The sequence below is a fragment of the Triturus cristatus genome, chromosome 1_2, assembly GCF_964204655.1.
Source record: "Triturus cristatus chromosome 1_2, aTriCri1.1, whole genome shotgun sequence".
Classification (NCBI taxonomy): Eukaryota; Metazoa; Chordata; class Amphibia; order Caudata; family Salamandridae; genus Triturus; species Triturus cristatus.
In genome coordinates, this window is record NC_140580.1 from 1,192,697,656 (window position 1) to 1,192,721,510 (window position 23,855).

Consider the following 23,855-nt stretch of genomic DNA (forward strand, 5'->3'; position numbering starts at 1 on the left):
AAAGAGTAAAATCTACAGGCAACCTGACCATGTCAGGGACTGTATCATGACTGAAGTCCAGAAAATGTTGGAGCTAGGTGTTATTGAGCCCTCAGATAGCCCTTGGGCTAGCCCAGTAGTACTTGTCCCAAACCCTCACACCCAGGGCGGTAAGAAAGAGATGAGGTTTTGTGTTGACTACAGGGGCCTCAATGCAGTCACCAGGACTGATGCCTACCCAATCCCAAGGGCAGATGAACTAATAGACACTTTGGCCTCAGCCAAGTATCTCAGTACATTTGACCTTACAGCAGGCTATTGGCAAATCAAGTTAGCTGATGATGCCAAGGCAAAAACAGCATTTTCGACCCCTGGTGGGCACTATCACTTTGTGGTAATGCCCTTTGGTTTGAAGAATGCACCTGCCACATTTCAGAGGTTGGTGAATAAAGTTCTGACTGGTATGGAAACCTATTGCTCAGCATATCTTGATGACATTGCTGTCTATAGTTCCACCTGGCAGGATCACCTGCTCCACCTCAGGAATGTACTGGAGGCCCTGCAGAAAGCAGGCCTCACTATCAAGGCCACTAAGTGCCAGATAGGGCAGAGTCAGGTTGTGTACCTGGGCCACCTTGTAGGTGGAGGCCAGGTTCAACCATTACAGAGCAAGATCCAGACCATAATGGACTGGGTAGCTCCAACCACCCAGACACAGGTGAGAGCCTTCTTGGGCCTGACTGGGTATTACAGGAGGTTTGTTAAGGGATATGGATCTATAGTGACCCCCTTAAATGATCTCACCTCCAAGAAAATGCCAAAAAAGGTTCAGTGGACAGCTAGCTGTCAAAAGGCATTTGATGACCTCAAGCAGGCAATGTGCACTGCCCCCGTCTTACAGAGTCCAGATTACAAAAAGAAGTTCATTGTCCAAACAGATGCTTCAGAGCTGGGTGTGGGAGCTGTACTGTCTCAACTTAATAATGAAGGTCAAGACCAGCCAGTAGCTTTTATAAGCAGAAGGCTGACCCCTAGAGAGAAACGTTGGTCAGCTATTGAGAGGGAGGCCTTTGCTGTGGTTTGGGCCCTGAAGAAGCTGAGGCCATACTTGTTTGGCACTCACTTCATAGTTCAGACTGACCATAAGCCCCTCCTATGGCTCAAACAGATGAAAGGTGAAAATCCTAAACTGCTCAGGTGTTCCATTTCCCTACAGGGGATGGACTATACAGTGGAACATAGACCTGGGACCCAACATGCCAATGCAGATGGACTCTCGAGGTATTTCCACTTAGAACATGAAGACTCAACTGGTCAAGGTTAGTTTAATGTCCCTGCGTTTGGGGGGGAGGGGGGTTGTGTAGGAGAGTAGGATCTGCACTTGTGTTGCCCCCACTTTTTTTCTGATGTATACACTGGTTTCTGGCTATAGTCTGGCTGGGTCCCTGCTAATCAGGGCCCCAGTCTAACTGATCTCTCTAAAAAACTTGGTGTGCATATTAGATGCACTAGTGATTGGATACTGTGGTACCTTATGAGCCCCTAGTATATGGTACCTTAGGTACCTAGGGCATTGGTACTTCACAGGCCTACCAGGGGCTGCAGCATGTATTATGCCACCCCTGGGAAGCACTCACAATCTGACACCACAGGCCTGCTACTGCAGCCTGTGTGAGGTAGTGTTAGCACTCCTCACTGAGGTATAGGTTCCTATATCTCACCATACACACACATATAAACCTATCAGTCACCCCTATGGTAGGCCCTATCAATCCCAAGGGCAGGGTGCTTGGTTTACTACGTGAGGGGGTGCTTCTGCCTGAGCAGGACCCCTCTGCAGCTGGCAGAGTCTATTCTCTGCTGCTGTTTGTGGATGCGGTTAAACCATATACTCTTAAGTGCATTATAACCTCGCGGTAAATGCTAACTTTGGAATGACTGCATCAAAACATGTCGTGTTTGGTGTCAAACAACTTGGAATCCTACCCCCACACCAGTAACTGGTGTGGGAGTAGGATCCCACCCTTCTAGAGGGGACGACATGTACACACTGTACTACACGGTAGAAATCATCTAGAGCCCTGGCATCACAAAATGGATGCCACCAGCACAGACACCGGGCTGCCCTCCTGCTGCTGACCGAAACTCGCGGTGGAGGGAGCCCAACAAAGGGTTTCCTGTCACAGGGAGGTGTCACCACCTCCCAGACAGGATTTAGTGTATTGGAGCTGGGTGGGTGCACTCTTAGAGTGCTTTGAAGTCCTGCACTGGGGGAGCAGTAGGCTCCTCTGTGCATTTGCCAGCTCAAACCGGTTCAGGGGCTACCTGCCCCTGCTCTGGCGCGAAACTGGACAAAGGGAAGTGGGTGTAACCACCCACTACCCTGACCCTCCTAGAGGAGTGGTCATAGAGCTAGTCCCTCCCATCTTTTCACTATAAGATACCACACATTGCCAATGCCATTTAGATTACACCTGGACGCCGCTCTACGAAGAAGAATCCTGGCCCTTCAACTTTCTACTATCTCTAGAAGACCGAAGGATCTCCCTTGGAGTCAAGGAGTGACTCCCCTGCTTGGCAGGCACCAAAACTATTGAACTACGGTTGCAAACTTTACCGCTCCCGCCGGAGCCCGAAGTCCCTGCGTCCCCTGAAGCAGATTTCCTGACCTCTCGATGGCCATTTTGAGTCCCCAGCGAAGCTGTAGCATCTGGACCCCACGAGTGACGAGGAACAGCAATACCAGGGAACCGTGCACTGATTTCGAGTGCAAGCCCTAAACTACGTCCAATGAAGTTGTGCTTTGGACCACTTGTTGTCCAAGTCCCGAGCAGGTCTAGTACCGAAGATCAGCGGCCTACCTCGTCCCGAGTGACCGTGGGCTGTTGGTAAACTTTTCCTGCAAAGGCGTCTTCGCGGTTGCTTGCCCGTTGGCTAGCGACTCTCCAGAAGACTTCCACATCACCTTCAAGGGCTCGCCTGGTTGCTCTGGGCCTGCCCTCATTTATCCTCGCTGGGTAAGTCCATCAGACCTTGCTGGTCTGCTCCATCGACAATCTTCCATCCACACGAGACTTGCAGTTGCCAAGGCTTGTTGGCTCCAAACCGAGTGCCGACACCGTCAACAGCTGCAAACATTGTGGGACCCTCCGAATCCAGCTGCTGGTATTCCTCGATCCCTCCTGGTCCTCGTGAGCGAAACGACATCAGCGACCTGAAGAGACGCGACAGCTGTGGTCACCCATCTTGCTGGCCACCGGTCACTGGCAAGTAACTTTGAACTCTGTCCCCTCAATTTCTAGGTCTTCTGCAACTCCAATTCATCTTCGGATTCCAGCGGACATTTCTCTCGACGACGCAAGCAGCAAGTCTTCAGCGATCTCCATTGAAAACAGCATCGCGACCCGACACCAAAGGACACGTATGCACCCGGCTTCCCTGGGTGAGGTAACTCTTGCATTACGGTGGCCAAGTGTGCATTGGCTCTCGAAGTACTTACCCTGTAAGTTGTTTGCTTGTTGTCCACTCCGAAGTGCCCTAGAACTGTAAAATACAAACCGCGACATTTGCGATTGAAACGCATTGAAAACCCGCGTGTGTGTTTAGACACTGCACGCGTCTCCTGTGGGCTGATTACTTACCTGCTAACACTGCAGAAGTGAAGCACCAGCGATTCCCAAGGCCCTAGGCCTCTTCATATTGCAAGTCGAGTTTGTTAAACCACTATTTTAGTATATGGTCTGGTACGCCCCTAGGGCTACAGCCATATTTGTGCTTAATTTATTGAGAACTGTTGATCTTTTGAATGTTTACCTGGCTCTAATCTCATAAAGAGATTAGTAGAGTATATTTAGAAATAAATACATATATATTTGATATATATACCTGTGTGGTGTCTTTTCATTTGGTAATTCAAGAGATTATAAGGTAAAACAAGCTGCTTTACATTCCTCAGAGACTTAGCCTGAAGGCTGCTCTCCACAGCTACCACTAGGATAGCTTTCTCTAAAAGGTTGTCTTTAAACCTATCTACCAAGAGTCGAATTGGACTGGTGCAAGGTGGCCACTATAACTAGTGACCAGCATATGCCAGGCCAACTTCTCACATAAACCTATTGTCCGGGCCTCCCCTCACCAGCAGGAGGCCAGACCCGTGTCTGTGGCAGAGGCATCCATTTTGTGATGGCAGGGCTCAAGAAAGTCCTACCGGGTTAGACCAGTGTGAACTCTCCCTCTAGAAGGGTGGAATGCTACCCCCGCTGCCAGAACTGGTGTGTGGGGGGGGGGGGGGGGGTAGTATTCCAAAGCGTTTGACACCAAACACGACATGTTTCCGTGCAGCCATCCCAAAGTTAGCATTTACCGCGAGGTTATGATGCACTTAAGAGTATATGGTCAGGCTGCACCACAAACAGCTTCAGAGGAGGTACTCCGAACGCTGCAGAGGGGCTCTGCTCTTGCTAGGGCACCCTCTCACATAAAAACCAAGCACTCTGCCTTCAGGATTGTTAAGGCCTGCCATAGGAGTGATTTATAGGTTTTATATGTGTGTGCGATGGTGGTGATATAGGTAGCCTATACCACTGTAAGGGGTGCAAGCACACCCTTACCCAGGCTGCAGTAGCAGACCTGTGGTGCCATTTTGGAGTGCTTCCCAGGGGTGGCATAATACATGCTTCAGCCCCTGGTAGGCCTCTGAGGTACCTATGCCTAAGGTACATAGCATACCATATACTAGGGGCTTATAAGGCACTCCAGAATCCAATTAGATATGTACCTAATGTATGTGGAAACCATTTTACAGAGAAAGCAGATAGACTGGGGCCCTGAATAGCAGGATCCCAGTCCAACTAAGTCATAAACCAGCAAAACACCAGGCAAAAAGTGGGGGCAACCATATAGTCAGATTGCACCTTCCTACACCCATCTTCAACAAGTTCCTCTAAATACCGCTGGAAGGGCCCTGCAGGGCTTGATCTGTGACTCCAGTTCCCCCCAACACTGGTCAAAGGTCACACCAAGGTAGGTTCTGCACCTCCAGCGGCCCTGGGGCGGCCGGGTGCAGAGGTCACTGGGCCCAATGTTAGTCAATGGAGACTGGGGGCACCCACAAGAGGTGCTGGTTGCAGGTAAGTACCCGCAGTTTCAGGGCACATGCCCCGGGGTTAAAGCGAGCACAGAGGGGGACACAAGGCAGCACCATTCGTACGCCACCAGAGGCACAGGGGTCGGCGAGTGCAAATCAGCAACTGCTGCCCAATGCAAGTAAATGGGAATCTCGGTCACACAAAGAGGCTGCAGGCTCGGACCAGGAGGCTGGATGAAGGTGACTGTTAAAATGAAGACAATTGTAAGGTAAGAAGATAAGTGTTCTTTATTAGTCTTCTCACCACCATAGGTTCCAGGCAGCTCTCTGGAGGGCACTTGGGAATGTTGACAACACAGGAGGGGACAGACCAATAGGAGGTGCAGGGGAGGAGGGGCAGAACGTACCAAGTGGAATGGATTACAACACACCTCCCTGCATAGGGCGAAGAATGAAAGGGTGGCAGAGAGGAAGAGGAGAGGGGAAGGAGGAGAGGAGGAAACAAAGCGAAGAAGAGCAGAAACAGGATAGCAAGGATAGGGTCAAAAGCATTAGATTACAACAGCCATGCAAATTAATTAACAAGTCCTGCAAGGGAATGCAGAAAAACAAAGAAACAGTGTCACTCACTTAACACAATAGTCTCTGGTCCACGCAGGTGACCTTCTTATTCCCAGAGATCTCCTGGGACCGAGAGCCTCTGACTCTCTCTCTGGATTCCTACCGTTGCCAGATCACCACCTTGTTCATGAGGGATGATTCTGTCCATGCTCCATGTTTGGCCGTTATCAAGATGGACTACATTTTTCCCTACCCTTGATATTTTGCACAGATCCGAGAAACTAGATGCTTCTTTCCTGCGTGCTTTGGGTAAGTCCACACGGACCCATTCTCCTTCTTTGGACAATTGTTTTTTTACATGTTTGGTCTGGTCATATCTGACTTTGTATTTGACTTGATGTTCTCCTACTCTTCTAGAGATTTCGTTACGATTTCCCAGTCATGTGTCATTCCTTGGCAATACAGGTGGGGTGAGTTTTGTTTTCGGGATCCTCCCTTTGAGAGAGGTGAACGGGAATACCCAGTAACACTATTGGGAGAGCCCAAATAGTCTCCATTAAGGCTGAATTTGCTGGTGTTCCCATTATTTCTGTCCTCTGCAGACACTCTTTGAACAAACGGTTGATACGCTCCACTAATCCGTTAGCACGGGGACAATACAAGGCAGATTTGTGATGTGTGATGCCCCTGTGAGAGAAAAACTCTTTCATACTGTCCGAAGTGAACTGCACTCCATTGTCTGTTATGAGGGTGTCAGGTAATCCCTCCTCAAAGAATACACTTTCTAAGAACTGTGTGAGAACTCATGTGTCGATTTGATGGACACATTTGTAGACCACCCAACGTGTGTGATAGTCCACTAGAACCAAAAGGAAGCATCCATTCAATGTTTTCAGGTTGAGTGGACCTATAATGGCCAAGGCTAACTTTGACCATGGTCGATCAGGCACTAGGATAGGAGAAAGAGGAGGCTTACGGGTTTGGTGCGGCTACAGTCCAAACAATTTTTCACGACATTTTCAGTCATGGCATCCATGCCTGGCCACCAATATTCCAATCTTATTTTGTTCTTTGTATGACTGCGCCCCAAATGTCCTAGGTGTGCTAGTCCCACTATCCTCTCTCTCAGGTGGGATCACTTTTCCCCTCTGCAAACCAAGTTTCCTTGTATATTCAACTCAAGTCTTGCGTCCCAGAACTTACATAAGGTTGTTGGAATGTCACTTTTATTAACAGGCCGCCCATTTTTGATGAACTCTTTAATGGAACCCATTTCTGCATTTGCTTGCATACTATCGGCCCATTCCTCCTTATTCAAGCAGGTAAGTTGCAGTATCACATTCACAACTAACAGAACAGCTTTCCTCTTCCGATGGAGAACGTGATAAAAAGTCTGCAACCGTGTTTTGAGAACCTGGCACGTACTTTACACTGAAATTGTAGCTTTCAAGTCCCAGGATCCACCTGGCAATTCTAGGGGTGGTTTTATTTGCCCCTTTAGTACTGAATGCAAACATTAGTGGTTTGTGGTCGGTCTTTACAGTAAATGGAATGCCCCAGAGAAAAAAATGGAAGTGTTTGATTGCCCAAAAGCAGGCAAGTGCCTCTTTCTCCACCACCGAGTAGTTGAATTCGGCACCCTTTAGGGCTCGAGAGGCAAATGCAACAATCTGTTCTTTCCCATCCACCATTTGGGTGAGACTGGCTGCCAACCCTTTATTGCTTGCGTCTGTGCAAAGGATTGTGGGTTTGCTGGGGTCAAACCTACCCAGGGATGGGGCAGAAATGATGCTTTCTTTGACAGATTCAAAGGCATTCTGACAGTCATCGGACCACACAAAAGAAGCTCTGGATTTGAGCAAATTACGTAAGGGTTCGACTATGGAGGCATACGTTTTTTACTAATTTGGAATAATATTCGGATAGGCCCAAGAATGTTTTGAGATCTTGGACGCATTTAGAAGCCGCAGTGTCGCGAATCGCTTTCACCAGGTCCATTTTTAGTTTAATACCATCCTGAGAAATGGTGTGCCCAAGGTACTCAACCGATCCCGATGCAACAATTCTCTTTTTTTAGAGTGAGACCAGCTTTTTCCAAGTTGGTCAACACCAATCTGAGGGTGATATTATGTTCCTCCAGATCCTTCCCGTAGATTAGTATATAATCTGGAAAACAGAGAGTTCTGGGAAGATCTTTCAGAACATGCTGCATGATCCTCTGGAAGGCAGCCGCAGCAGATGCCAAGCCAAAAGGCATGCGAAGGTATTGGAATGCTCCCAGAGGTGTCACAAAAGAGGTGAGATGGTGTGAGTTAAGGTGAAGCTCTACTTGGTGGTAAGATGAGGTTAAGTCGAGAACGCTGAAGCAACTCGCACCTTTGATAAGGGTAAGGACCTCGTGAATGCGTGGAAGAGGGTGCCTGTCCACCCAGATGTTCTCATTTAGATCCCTGAAGTCAACACATAGCCTGATTGTGAGAAGTTGGCCTGATGTATGATATCACTAGTTCTAGTGTACACCTTATATCAGTCCAAACAACCCTTATGGTGATTGGTTGTAAAGTCAACCTTATAGACCAGCTATCCTAGTGGTAGCATGGACAAGAGCAGTCTTAGGCTAAACTCTGAATGGCATGTGAAGCCAGCTGTGATACCATATATAATCCCTTGAATACCAAATGAAAGGACACCACAACAGATAGATATATAAAATAAAGTGTATTTATTCTAGTCAAACCCTCAGCACTCTTTATGAGATTAGAGGTAAGTACAACACAGTCTTATTTATGCATACATTAAGCAGGTAAAATCCCAGTTCTGGTGGTCCAAGACAGCAGCGAGGACAGTTCTCTGGTCCCAGGCGAAACAAACGGCGGGTCTACAGAAACTTTTAAACAACTTTCAGACCTTCTGTGACCAACGGGGCCTAGTTATAAATACAAATAAAACTAAGTACCTGGTATTAAACCCCCCCAAAAAATTAGGCCGACCCCCTGTTCTTAGTGAAACCCCTCTGGAAAGGGTCACTGTTTTTGATTATCTAGGGATCCGTATTACAGATTCCATGCAGTGGACCCCTCATTTATTAAAAATGTCTCTTAATCATAAAAGGGTTATAGGGGCACTTGTTAGAGAGCAGAGATCTTCTTCAACCAAGCCCATTGCCCCTGTTCTGGATATCTACAGGGCAAAGGGAGTTAGTTCCGCTTTGTATGGCGCTGAACTTTGGGGTACCTCTAACATCAGCGTCCTAACTAGGTCTGAGAATAAGTTTTTAAAATGTATTATGTCTCTCCCGCAGAGTACACCCACGCTACCCCTCTTTTTGGACCTTGGTTGCCAACAAATTAGTGACGTAGTAAAACTGCGTCCACTGCTTTTATGGGCTAGGCTATGGCGCGTCCCCGAACTCGCCAAGTATGCTAAAGGCCTAGCAGAGGTGATGTCGATGGTAGGCTGGTGTAGGATCAGATGGCTTACTGATGTCAAGTTTATGCTTGGCAAACTAGGCCTTAGTGAAGCTTGGGAAAACAGGTCTTCCCCTCCGAAAGTAGCCTTGAAAACCTTATATTGGAATTGGGTTAGAAGCAGAATTTCCACGGATCCTTCTCATGGTAGGCTCACAGAAGAATTTTTAGTGCATAAGGACTCACCCTGTTTGGAGCTCTACCTGGATTTGGTCTGGAAGCCATTTGATCGGGCCCTTTGATTTAGAGTAGGGTCCCTCCCTGTGCATGCCCTAACATCTTGCTGGAAACCGCCCTACCAGACAGTTGCATCTTGTCCCTCCTGTAGCACTCCCAAAGAGACAATTGAACATTTTCTTTTTGCGTGCCCGACCTATGTTCGCCCAAGGCAAACGTGGCTTAAGCCCGTATGTAGGGCCTTGGGCACTAGGCATTCATCTGTGGCACTTCGAATTTTAATATCAGATACCCGGCCCTTGTATGTCTTTAGCCTCTCGAAATTTCTGTCATGGGCTTGGTCAATCAGGGCAAAACGGCTATTAATCACTGTTTAATTGATGACTTTTAATTGTTTATTTGTTTGATAACTCGCTTTTCCTTTTTTGCATAAAAACCTGTATTTGTTTTTCTTGTTTTTAGATACAATATTTTAGACGATTGTGCTTTTTTTATCTGTCGCTTTTATGATGTAACAATCGAAATAAAGCTACTGAAACTGAAACTGAAGCATACATTAAGTCACACAGGTAAGTAATACAGTTAGGTCCTAGGGGCCACGCAAACCATATACTAAAGAAGTGGTATAAGGACCACTGCCACGGAAATAGGATAGGCCTAGGCCTAGGGAATCGCTGGGGCTACACTACACTAGCAACAGTTAGGAAGTGGGAGGCCACGGGATTCAGGTGCAGAGTGGAAGCACTCACGCGTAATGCGTAAAAGTCGATAGAATAACTAGCAGTTAGAAATTAACAGTTTAAGGACACTTCTGAAGCAGCTAGAGAGTCGAGACTCGGAAACTAGACCCTAGGATAGTCACTACCCTTGTGAGCACCGAAGTACCCAAGTTACTTAGCCCACGGGCTGCGGGTGCATAGGTGTGAACTTGCGTCGGGTTTCGTTGTGGACTTCTATGGATGCCTGAAGGAAAGTTGCTGACAGGCAGTCAGTGAAGAGTGTCCGGTGGATCCCAAGGCTGGGATCAAGAAGAGAGGAGACCTGCAAGCAGAAGGGACAGAGTCAAGGTCACTAGCCAGTGACCACGTAGAACCAGGAAGGAACCAGGCGATGTTGTGAAGATTGCAGGTGAAGGTGAAGCTTGTAGCTGCAGCCACGGGGACCAGGAGACGTCGAGGACGACCAGGACCAGGAGGCGAGCTGTCCCACGAAGGCTCTTGCTGCCGGCGGTGTCAAAGTTGAACTAGGACTCACCAAGCCTTGGCAAGCGGAACCCACGAAGAACGGAGGACTTGCTTCTGGTGCAGACCAGGAAGGTCTGGGGTGCTTCTCCTTTGCAGGGAAGCGGGAGCCAGTCTGGAGGAGCCAAACCAGCAGTGAAGATTTCGGGATGCGTCGTCACAGAGGCCACTAGCCAACTGGCAAGCAACCGGACAGGCGCGGCAAGCAGGAAAATGCAGAAGGGCCCCACGCAGGACTCGTGGAGTGTGGGGGGCTGATCTTCAGTGCAGATGGTGCTTGGGGTTGGGGCTTCTCAATCCCCGGTGCACAACTTCGAGGGTGCCTCAGAAGCTGCGCTGGAAGATACTAGCCACTTTTCCCAGGTAGCCGGTCCCACGTCTCTCGTCGCCTCCACGGATCTCAGCTCGGCTGTGGATGTGGATCAGGGTCGGAGAAGTCTGGAAGTCAAGGCTCTGGTCGGGCTCTGCAGTTGGTCCCTCGTAGAACTTCAGCAAAGCAAAGGGTAGTCTCTTGATGGTGCCTGTTTGCACAGGGTAGCCACTCCTTGGCCACAAGGGAGATTCTTCAGTCTTCTTCTTTCGTCGAATGTCGAAGGTCCAGAGTTTCTGTTCAAGTTGCAGGTTCAGGATAATCTTATCTCCTGGGGCCCAGCTACCACTCTTATACTAATCTGGGGGGCTGGGTTACCTGCTAGGTCACGCCTTATGGGTGGGACCTGGGAGGGGGGTGGTTACACCCCCTTCCCGTTGTCCAGTTTCGCGCAAGGACTGGGGCTGGTGTGCCCCAGCACCGGTTTGAACTGGACTATGCATGGGACACCTTGTGTGCCCCAGGCATGTCTCATTCCTTTCAGCCCTCCCTGCCCCAATACACTAAAGTCTGTCTGGGGAGGTGCTAGCACCTCCCCAAGCAGGAAACCTATTGTCCAAGCCTCCCTTGCCGGGATCACTCCCAGCAGCAGGAGGTCAGACTTGTGTCTGTGGCAGCAGCATCCATTTTGTGATGCTAAGGCTTTGGTTAGAGTTAAACAGCAAAGTAGGATTTTAACATGTCTCTCCCTCTAGAAGGGGGGAATAATATCCTCATCACCAGAAATGGTATGGGGGTATTATTCCAAAGTGTTAGACACCTTACACGACATGTTTTGATAAAGCCAAACCATAGTTACCATAACCGTTTAAGATTATAAGGCACTTTAAGAGTATATGGTAGGCTATATCATAGAACAGCTATAAGGACATTGTGGCGACTGGTCAGGGATAGACAAGGCTCGAATGTTAGGTAAAGTCGGTTTTATTGACAAATAGGTTTTCTTTCTACAAGTCTTTCTGTCCTGGCGGTCCGTGGTGAAGGGACTCGGGCTCTCTTCTCCCCTTCCCCTGTCGGCTTCCGGCTTTCGGGGTTGTCAGTTGGGAACGTCACTGGCTCTCCCCTCACTCGTCCAGGGTAGGTCCCAGAAATAAAAAGAAAACAAAAGGATCGTTCAGGACACTAGGCTCTTTGAGGAAGTACACCCTAATACCAGGGCCGGGGGTGAGGGAATACCATAAAACTGTGGTAAAAGTGCCACTCAATCCGCTCTGCGCTCTGTGTGGGGGGGGGGGTCCGTAGTGAAGGTAGTGCGGGGATCAGGTCAGGTGGGTTGATGAGGGAAACACGGGTCACACAGGGGGATTGTTAGATTTCGCCGCTCTGCCCATCCACCCTGCCATACGCCCTCGTACCTGTTCGAGCCACACCCCTCCCCTGGGAATGTGGCGGGGCGCTTCGCGGTGCCCGGAGCCTCCGGGCGGATTCCGATCGTCTTCGCTCCTCTCCCTTCTGTCGTTCTCCGGACCGGGTCTCTCCTCCTCTCGGAACGCCTCCTCCTCGCTGTTTCGCTCGTCCCGTCCACCGCCGTCCTCCTCGCCTTCGTTCTCCTCTTGTCGCCAACCGTCTCCTCTGCTCCTCCGGGGATCGCCGTCCGTCCTGTGCTGACTCTCTTTCTCTTTTGACGTCTCTCGCGTCATGACGTCACTCTGGGGCGTATACCAGCTGTCATCGTAGTTCCACTTAAAGGGCCCGGCGTCTTCTGTCTCTAGAGGACTTCCTCTACCAGGTGACGGCATCCATTCTCTCTGCTGGGGGGGGACAAGAGGGTGTGAGTTCGTATTGGGCACCCACCAGTCCGCTACCCCCCCTGGATCCTCGGTCCCTGCTCCGTCACACACCTCCCCCCCTGGATTCTCCCGATCGGGGAGAGGAGGGTATCGTGAGAGAAAGTCAGCATGGTTATTGTCCCTCCCCTTCCGATGTTTCACCTCAAAAGAAAAAGGTTGTAGGGACAGAAACCAACGAAGAATTCTCTGGTTCTGACTTTTGTTTCTGTACATCCATTTTAAGGGGGCGTGGTCTGTGTACAACACAAACGGTTTACCTTCCAGGTAGTAACTCAGTTTTTCAATAGCCCATTTGATGGCCAGGCATTCGCGTTCAATCGTAGGATACTTGACTTCTCGTGGGAACAACTTTCGACTTACATACAACAAGGGGTGTTCTAGCCCGTCTACCCCGATCTGTGATAGGACCGCCCCGATCCCTGTATTGGAGGCATCAGTGGCTACTATAAAGGGTTTGTTGAAGTCAGGGGAAATTAGGACCGGGGTTGTGGTTATGGCCGCTTTCAAGTTCTGGAAGGCCCGTACGGCACTCTCACTCGGGTGTGTTATCCTACTGAGGGGGCTGTCTTTCTGGAGAAGATCTGTTAGTGGGGAGGCTAACTCGGCAAACTGTGGTATGAACCTCCGGTAATAACCTATAAGACCAAGGAACCCTCTAAGCTGTTTTTTTGTGACCGGAAAGGGAGTATTGGTAATCGCTTTCACTTTTTCTGTTTGGGGAGCTATGATGCCATCACCCAGGACATACCCTAGGTATTTGACTTTATGAAAGGCTGCTTTCGATTTCTTGGCATTGATGTGTAGGCCTGCTTGTCTAAGGGCACTCAATATGGTCGCTAGATGTTGTTGATGTTGTTCCCAGGTGGTGCTATATACCACGATATCGTCCAGGTAGGCTGAACTAAAGGATAGATAAGGCTGTAGTACCGCATTCATTAACCGTTGAAAGGTGGCCGGGGCCCCGTGGAGGCCGAACGGTAACACTGTAAATTCGAATATACCCTGGTCTGTGGCGAAGGCGGTTTTCTTTCTATCCGTTTCCTTCAGGGGCACTTGCCAGTATCCTTTGGTGAGATCGAAGGTCGTGATGTATCTGGCATCCCCTATCCTCTCAATGAGTTCGTCCACCCTTGGGATCGGATATGCATCGAACGTAGATATTTCATTTAACGCTCGGAAATCCATACAGAAACGTGTGGATCCGTCTGGCTTCGGGATCATCACAATGGGAGATGTCCACTCGCTGGTGGAAGGTCTAATGACTCCGAGTCGTAACATGTCGGCGACTTCTTTTCTTATAGCTTCTCTCCTAGCTGCCGGAATTCTGTAGGGCTTTTGCCTGACTATTTTTCCGGGGAGGGTATGTATTTGATGTTCTATCAGCTGGGTCCTCCCTGGTTTATTGGAGAACAACTCCTCAAAAGGTTTCAAAGTGTCTGCCAGGTCCTGTTGCTGGGATCTGGAAAGGTCAGGATTAATTACCAATTCCTGAATCGTCGACTCCTTGAGGGAGGGGGTCGGGACTAAAAAATGGGCAGGTCTGGGCGGTGGTCCAATCCATTTTTTAAGCAGGTTTATGTGATAGTTCTGTATTTTGGAGTTCGTCATCCGTACCCCATATGTGGTGTTACCTATCACCTTCTCTACTTGAAATGGTCCCTGCCATTCTTTGGTGAACTTGCTACTGGTGGAGGGAAGCAAGATCAACACCCAGTCTCCCTTCTGTAGTCTTCGTAACTTGGTTCCTTGATCATAGTACTTTTTTTGTTTTTCTTGGCTCCTTTCCAACGTGGCGTGAGCCATCTGTCTTAGTTTTCCTATTTTGGACTTCAGTTGGGTCGTATAATCGAGTAGAGTACAATGGTCCTGTCTCTCCTCAGTTTCCCATGCGTCCTTGGTCATTTCCAGTAATGACCGTGGCTGCCGTCCATATAGGAGTTCAAACGCAGAACACCCTAGGCTGCTCTGTACCTGTGAACGTAGGACGTATAATGCCAACGGAAGTAGTTTGTCCCATTCTCGACCTTCCACTGCCAACATTTTTTTCAGGGTACTCTTTAGGGTGCGGTTGTATCTCTCGACCAGTCCGTCCGTTTGAGGGTGGTACACGGAGGTTCTCAACTGGTGGATGTCCAAGGTTTGGCATACCTCCTTCATTAGCCGGGAAGTGAACGGAGTGCCCTGGTCAGTGATGACTTCCTTGGGAAACCCCACTCTTGAAAAAAGCTCTATGAGCTTATCCGCCACGTTTTTGGTGTTCGGCTTCGGAAGGGGGTAGGCCTCTACAAAGCGGGTAGCATAATCCACTATCACAAGAGCGTGTAGATAACCTTTCCGAGTCCGGGGAAGCGGTCCAATTAAATCCATCCCTACCCTTTCAAAGGGGACTCCTATGATGGGTAGCGGGTGGAGAGGAGCCGGGGGAGGCCGATAAGAGTTCTTCCTTTGGCAGGTTTCACAGGACTGACAGTGCCGTTCAATGTCCCTATAGATCCCTGGCCAGTAAAAATGTCGTAAGATGCTTGAGGCAGTTTTCTCCTTGCCCGCGTGTCCTGCCGTTAAATGGGTGTGTGAAAAGAACAAGACCTGTTCTCTAAACGGCTGAGGAACCAGCAACTGTAGGGGTTCGTTCTTCTTACCTTCCCTATACAACAGGTCATTCATGATAACAAACCTGGGGAATACTTCGTCCGTTCGGGTGGTATTCTGATGGGCTTGTTCCCAGGCATTAAAAAGGGTTCGGTCGTTGGCCTGGGAAAACCTAAAACTACGATCGATAATCCAGGGGTCTGTTGCTAACATGGTCGTAGCGGGTCTTTCCTTTTCTTCCTGTGGTTCCCTCAATTCCTCTCTGAACAGGGACAGGAACCCGGGATTATCCACCCCAAGAATGACGTCCTCGGGTAACGTGTCTACCACCCCTACTCTCACTACCTGAGTGGAACGGTTGTGTGGGGTAATCGGGACTCGGGCCAAGGGGTAGGGCTTGACATCTCCATGTATGCAGCGGATTAGGACAGTGTTGTTTTGTAAATATTGGTTGGGACGTACTAAGGCCCTCCTTACCACTGACTGTCTACAGCCTGAGTCTAACAAAGCTTTCACACATTTTTGATTTATAGTTACCCTTACATAATATGAAGGTCCAAATTCTGCAGAATATAACACGGCCTTGGGTAGATATCCGACCTCCATGGGCTCTTCCTGCCTCTTTTTAGGACAAAGGCGGGCGATATGCCCCCATTCCCCGCAATCATAACACTGGGGCCCCCGTATAGATCCCAAGTCCACTTTTCCTGTTCTAGGACGGACTATTTCGGGAAAGCCCTTGACTTTCTTCTCTGTCCTGGTCGGGGGTCCCGGTTTGTGGGTTTTCTCATACTCCAGGGCGGGGTGTCGAGGTTGGGCCCTACTGAACTGGGTAGCCATTTCGATGGTTTGGGCTACCGTTAAGTTGGGATGCTGTCTCAGCCACCTCTGAGTCCCATATGGTAGGGCCTCTAAAAATTGTTCCAAACAAATCCGGGACATTATCTCTTCTTTGGAACTGGAATCAGGTCGCAACCATTTCTCTGAGGCCATTTTGAGGCGGAAGTATAAAGTCTTTGGATTCTCGCCAACCATGCCCCTCTCCTTGCGGAACCACACTCTATACGCCTCGGCGTCTAACCCGAGATGTTCTAGAATCACCTCTTTAATCACGGAATAGGGAGTGGTCCCTGTGGGGTTTGCGGCTTGGTAGGCTGCCTGTGCTTCCGCGGACAGAAGGGGGGCCAGGAAGAAGGGCCATTTATCCTCTGCCCATCCACAGGCTCGGGCCGCCCTTTCAAAGTTAGTCAAAAATGAGTCAGGGTCTTCTCCCGGGACATACTTTTGCAGTGCGATTCCTGAGGGATGAGGACTGTGCGGTCTCGTGGGGGGGGTCCCGGTGGTGACAGGGGCTTTTTTTAGGGCTTCCAATTGCGCCGCCATTGTGTTATGAAAGGCCTCCCGGTCAGCCTGGGCTGAGGTCATCTGACGTTCCACCGCCCATCCGAGCTTTTCCTGACATTGCACCAGATGCTGTATGAGGGCCTCCATCTTGTAGCAGGTGGAGTAAGATGGACTGTATCCCACTTCTGACACCAGTTGTGGCGACTGGTCAGGGATAGACAAGGCTCGAATGTTAGGTAAAGTCGGTTTTATTGACAAATAGGTTTTCTTTCTACAAGTCTTTCTGTCCTGGCGGTCCGTGGTGAAGGGACTCGGGCTCTCTTCTCCCCTTCCCCTGTCGGCTTCCGGCTTTCGGGGTTGTCAGTTGGGAACGTCACTGGCTCTCCCCTCACTCGTCCAGGGTAGGTCCCAGAAATAAAAAGAAAACAAAAGGATCGTTCAGGACACTAGGCTCTTTGAGGAAGTACACCCTAATACCAGGGCCGGGGGTGAGGGAATACCATAAAACTGTGGTAAAAGTGCCACTCAATCCGCTCTGCGCTCTGTGTGGGGGGGGGGTCCGTAGTGAAGGTAGTGCGGGGATCAGGTCAGGTGGGTTGATGAGGGAAACACGGGTCACACAGGGGGATTGTTAGATTTCGCCGCTCTGCCCATCCACCCTGCCATACGCCCTCGTACCTGTTCGAGCCACACCCCTCCCCTGGGGATGTGGCGGGGCGCTTCGCGGTGCCCGGAGCCTCCGGGCGGATTCCGATCGTCTTCGCTCCTCTCCCTTCTGTCGTTCTCCGGACCGGGTCTCTCCTCCTCTCGGAACGCCTCCTCCTCGCTGTTTCGCTCGTCCCGTCCACCGCCGTCCTCCTCGCCTTCGTTCTCCTCTTGTCGCCAACCGTCTCCTCTGCTCCTCCGGGGATCGCCGTCCGTCCTGTGCTGACTCTCTTTCTCTTTTGACGTCTCTCGCGTCATGACGTCACTCTGGGGCGTATACCAGCTGTCATCGTAGTTCCACTTAAAGGGCCCGGCGTCTTCTGTCTCTAGAGGACTTCCTCTACCAGGTGACGGCATCCATTCTCTCTGCTGGGGGGGGACAAGAGGGTGTGAGTTCGTATTGGGCACCCACCAGTCCGCTACCCCCCCTGGATCCTCGGTCCCTGCTCCGTCACAGACATGGTTCCGAAAGCTGCAGACAGGCTCAGCTCATGCTAGAGCACCATCTCACATGTTACCAAGCACTCTGCCTCCAGGATTGTTAAGGCCTGCCATAGGAGTGACTGATAGGTACACATGTGTCTATATATAAGGGTAGATATAGGCATACTATATCTAAGCAAGGGGTGATTACACGACCTTGCCCCAGCTGAGTGATCAGCCAGTTGTGTCTGATTGGAAGGCCAGACCAGGGGTGGCATAATACATGCTGCAGCCCCTGGGAGGCCTAGGGTACACCTATGCCCTGGGTACCTAGGGTACACTGTACAGGGTCCAATAAGGTGATCCTTACCATTTGGGAATGTACCTAGGGTACATGGAGTCCATTTTAAAGAGAGAGCAGACAGCCTGAGACCCTGAATGGCAGGATCTCAGGCCAACTAAGTCGAAAAACCAGCTAGACACTAGGCAAAAAGTTGGGGGTAACCATAGTCAGATATCCACCTTCCTACACACACCCCCCCCCCCCCCCCCCAAACGAAAGGAGATAAGGCTGGCCTTGACAAGGTAAGCCTCTATTGCCTAAGTGGCCATATAAGGAAGAACCAGCACTGGCATGGTTACCCCCTGTCTCATGGTCCACTAAGCAATCCCTCACCCTAAAGGTATCATAGGGTCTCCACCATAGGGAATCTCTACCTTTGGTGTGTCTTTGCAAAGTAAAAGGCTGGTGTTGAGATGGAGTACTGAAGTGAGTGTCCTCAAAGTGAGGCCTCAGCTTCCTCCAATCATCCTCCACCATGGATGCCTTTCTTTCTTTCACTGAGTTGCACTGTGCTCTCAGGGTCAGCCTCTGGCTACCTAAAGCTGGAGGCTGGGTCCCTCTTGTGGGCTTACTGCAGGGACAGGTCAGGTTTGGGGCCCTAAGGTCCCAGGTTTGCCTGTGCCCAACAGAATCCCTCTGGGGGAGGTCCCTAACTACCTGTAAAGGGGATCCCTCAGGAATGTTTTTAACCATCACCTGGCTAGGGATACTAGCCAGGCAATCCTCATTCTTTTGATGGGGGGGTTCTTGAGGACAGGGGCCCTCTTGGGGTCCACTGGCCTCCCCGACCTCTGCAGCCCTGGGCTGACTGAGGCAGGGTAGAGAGAGGCAGGCTACCTGCACCAGACTGGGTCCCACCTTGGAAGGGGCCACTGACATCAGAGGCTCTGCCAGGCCAGGCCTGGCTACCTCTGGGGCAGTTCCTTCACAAGGGGTGAGGTCAGATCTCTGAGGAGGCTGACCTTTTCCTAATGTCTGGGGAGAGGGAGACTTTTCTTCCTCCCCACTACTCTCTGTTTGTGTGGAGTGATCCATAGTTTCAGGCTTCACTACACCTATGTCAGTCTGAGTATGGACTGAGACCATTACAGTCCTGCCAACCTTTTCAGGGAGGCACTCAGTTTGTGTTTGAGCGGTGACTGTCACAGCTCTGCCAGTCTCTACAGGGAAGTCTGTCTGTGCCTGGGCTGTGGCTACCACTGCCCTTCCAACCTTTTCAGGGAGGAAATCTACTTGGACAGGGGTTGTGGCTGGCACAACCCCACTACCCTTTTGTGAAAGGCCTACCATTTTAGAATGGGTGTCTTGTTCAACTCCAGCCCAAGCTGAGAGTTCTAAGTCATTCCCCAGTAAGCAGTCCACAGGCAAGGTTGGAGACACTGCCACCCTTTTAGGGCCAGTTACCCCTCCCCAGCTGAGACATACCTCTGCCATGGGATGACTGTTCTGTTTGCCATCAATGTTAGTTACCTGGTATGAGAAACCAGGCAAAAGCTGCTCAGAGGGAACTAGCCTATGGGCCACCATAGTGATGCTAGCTCCAGTGTCTCTGTAGGCCTCAGCTTTTCTACCATTGATGTAGGGCTCCTGTCTGTACCTACCCAAAGTGTTGGGACAGGCAGTGAAGTTGGCAAACCCCATGCCACCATCACAGACAAGAGTAGCTGCTGTAGGGGAATTGGCTAAGCCAGGGTCCCCCTGTGTTCCCCAAGAAAACCCAACCAAGTTTTTGGGGGCACTCCCACCACCTGGGGGATTACTGCTGACAGTAATAGGTGGTGTGACAGGAGTAGTTGGAGGAACAGTTTTGTTTTTAGCCTTTGGGCAACTGCTGTCAGTTTTCCAATGCCCGGGAGTTTTACACTGATGGCAGTAAGGCTTTTTAACTGTGGTAGAGGAGGGAGCTTGGGACCCACCACACTGTGTGGAGTGTTGGGGCCCTGAGGAAGATTTCTCTTTTGTTTTATCCCCACCCTTCTCTTGAGGCTTGGTGGTATCTTTCTTTTGGTCACCACCCTGATTTTTAGGCCTAATCCTGGTCCTGACCCATTTATCTGCCCTCTTTCCCAATTCTTGGGGAGAGGTCAAATCTGAGTCTACCAGGTGTTGATGGAGAAGCTGGTTCTGACAATTACTAAGGATCTGCTCCCTCATAATCAAGCTGTACAATCCTGTATAGTCATGCACCTTGCTGCCAGTTAACCAACCTTCCAAAGCCTTAGTGGCACGATCCACAAAATCAGACCAGTCCTGTGTCTGTGTCTTCTGGGTATCTCTGAACAACAACCTATATTGCTCAGTGGTTAAGCCAAACCCATCTATCAGAGCACTCTTCAGGACTTTGTAATTGTTTGCATCCTCATCACTGACTGTGAGGAGCTTGTCTCTACCTTTGTCAGAAAAGGAGAGCCACAAGATAGCTGCCCACTGACTCTGGGGTACCTGCTGTACTTTGCAGGCCCTCTCCAAAGCAGTCATCCACTTGTGGATGTCATCCCCATTCTTGTATGGGGGGACTATCTTGCTTAGGTTTCTATGGTCATAAGACCTATCCCTATCTCTAGGAATGTTGCTGCCACCAGTGGGTTCTGACCCACTTAACTTTTGCTCTCTAGCCAGAGCAAGCTTCTCCTTGGCAAGGGCAAGTTCTTCCCTCTGAATCCTCAGATTAGCTTCCCTCATTCTGGCTTCATGCTCCTTTCTCTCAGGGGAAGTCATTCCCCTGTGAGAGGAAGCATTAGAGATGCTAGAGACATGGGAGTGGATGGATTTCATTACAAGACCGGAGGCTGCCATTATGCATTATCTTTTAATGCAACTTCAAGTACAGCCACTTTAAAGTTACATCATAAATAGAAAGCTCTAGAACAAACAAGTGTATCCAGGCAACGGCAGCACAGAGATCAGCCTCTTTTAAATGCGGCTTCAAGACAGATAAGTTGTGTTTTCTATTACTCTTGTTCATTGCTCTAATTTATCTCGCTCTTTTCGCAATTTGACATGTGTACGTCACACTCTCACCTATTCTACACCATCTAACGATACTGTACCCTTATTCCTTGTGATTTCCCCGTTATCACACAGCACTGATGACTCACAGACTTGGATGGGTGTTTACAATGCTCCTCGTAATTCCCCCGTCTTGTAACAAGTTTTTCCCCCCTTAGAAGTAGATCTATTTGCCAGCAGACTCACTTCACAACTCCCCAAATACTTCAGCTGGATCCCGGACCCCGGTGCTTTGGCAGTGGACGCCTTTCTCCAAGATTGGAAAGGGATTCGAGGTTATGCCTTCCCACCCTTTGCAATGATTCAACGGGTCCTTCAGAAGCTGAGATCAGAACAATCCTCGATAGTCCTAATAACTCCCTTTTGGCCGTCCCAAGCGTGGTTCCCGACAACCTTGGAACTATCTTATGAAATACCCTTTCTACTTCCAGCTTCTCCAGTCCTCCTAAAAGACACAAACGACTCGGATCACCCACTTCTTGCGAACGGGACTTTGAACCTTCTTGCTTGGAAAGTGTCAGGCGATCTAACGAAATCACTGGCCTTTCGTCACAAGCTTCTTCTCTCCTCCAAGAATCATGGGCCCCCGGCACACACTATAGATACAACGGCATCTGGAAGAGATGGTTTGGTTGGTGCTTGGAAAGGAATCTGGATTCCGTGGAGGCTCCTATCGTCCACATAGCAAACTTCCTCGTGGAACAGTTTGAAAGGGGTCTTTCATACAGATCAATTAATTGTTATAGATCCGCCATTTCGGCGGGTCATCCACTTCTTAATGGTAGATCTATCGGTAAAAATCCAATCATCTGCAGGATTATGAAGAGTATCAGACTTAAAAGACCTCCTAAACCTAAATATGATTCCCTTTGGGACGTTAAATTACTTCTCGACCTTTTTTCAAAATGGCCCGATAATAACTTGTTGGATAATAAGTCTCTTTCCATTAAATTAGCTTCACTCCTTTGCCTAATTTCCTGCCGTAGAGTTTCAGATGTTAAAGCATTAGAAATTTCCAACAGGTACTATGATGCCTTCGGCGTTACCTTCGAAATAATCAAAAGAACTAAAACTATGTCTTATACAATTTTTTACCCTAGATTTGATGCTTGTAAAAAACTGTGCGTAGTGGAGTGCATGAAGGAATATGACTCCAGGATGAACCCACTTCGCTCGACGGGTGCTAACCAACTCCTTATATCCTTTGTTAGACCCTTCAAACCTGTTTCTTCTACTACTATAGCCAGATGGGTTAAACTATCAATGCATTTGGCTGGCATTGACCTCCATAGATTCCAAGCTCACTCTTTAAGAGGAGCTATGGCCAGTCAATCCTTTTGGAAAGGAGGTAAGTTAAACGACATCCTCAAAGCAGCAGACTGGTCAAACTCTTATACCTTTGCTAAACACTACTGCAAACCAGTTGAACACATGTCTGACGTAGTTCTGCTTGACTACCAACATGCATAATGGCAGCCTCCGGTCTTGTAATGAAATTGCGATTCTCCTATTACCATGACCAGAGAATCTAGATTTCATTAAAGACAGGGAGGCTGACATTATCCCAACCCTCCCACCCGGGAGTGGATTTTAACATCTGTTTATTTATCACATGTTATGTTGTTTTTCTCATTGTATTATTACACACTTTGTTCAACAGTTTTTGCATCTTTATCATCTAATGTGGATTATATTATCCTTAACCACTTTTATTACCCCTTCATAGGGTGATAAGTAGTTTTTCTCCTAACTGCTCTTTCCTTTTCAGACAATTCGTCTTGATCGAATTCCTCTTTGTCGTCCTGGTAACAGCAGCGGACACCTCTCCTCCATGGTTGACCTTTCTCTGCACGATGCCAGCTTATGGACTTCGCTGCCTCTGAGGAACTCCTTATCTTCATGTATTCATTGCATTTAAAAGAGGCTGATCTCTGTGCTGCCGTTGCCTGGATACACTTGTTTGTTCTAGAGCTTTCTATTTATGATGTAACTTTAAAGTGGCTGTACTTGAAGTTGCATTAAAAGATAAAGGATAATGTCAGCCTCCGTGTCTTTAATGAAATCTAGATTCTCTGGTCATGGTAATAGGAGAATCGCAATTCCCTTGAAGGGGATCTGTCCCTCCTGCTTCTCTGTGTAAGCCCACTTGGGGGTCTGTATGGGGGGACCCCATGCAAACTCCCATGTAAGCTTAGGTTAGCCTGGCTAAGTCTTCCTACTTGGTCCTGGCTGTCTACCTCTTCATCTGAAGTCCCATCTGACTCCTCTGTGGTGGGTAGACCCTTATCTACAGCTATGGCACCATACTTGGCAGCTCTTTCAGCATCATAGGCCTCCAGAAGCTCCACTAGCTGTCTAAGGGTAGGGTTGGAACCCTGTTTTAATCTCCTGGAGGTACACAGTTGTCTCATCTCCTGGAAAGTGAATGCATCATATCTAGAGGGAATCTGTCCAGGATTCTCCTCTCCTGAGGGAGTATCAGTGTGATCTCCATTCAGGGACATGATTCTAGTGAGGGTGTGGTGTGTGCACCTACCTACACTAGTTGTATCTACTAACCCTCTCTAGTAGTTGTAGTCAGGGTGTGTTACTCCCTTCAACCTACAACCACCACGTCCAGTAGGACTTAAGTATTATAATCTATGTTATATGTACCTAAACAATATCTGTGTGATCTTTCAATTTAGTATCTCAAGATTACAATGGTATTACAACAGCAAGCTCAGATCCCAACCGCTGCTCACCAATGTGAGAAGTTGGCCTGATGTATG

The 23,855-nt window shown here is 49.2% G+C and overlaps 1 long non-coding RNA gene across 1 annotated transcript in view; it reads left to right on the forward strand.

The window, feature by feature from the left end:
• The window catches only part of LOC146869012 (uncharacterized), a 143,156-nt gene that overhangs the window by 92,485 nt on the left and 26,816 nt on the right, over window positions 1-23,855 (forward strand). The window lies entirely within an intron of this gene.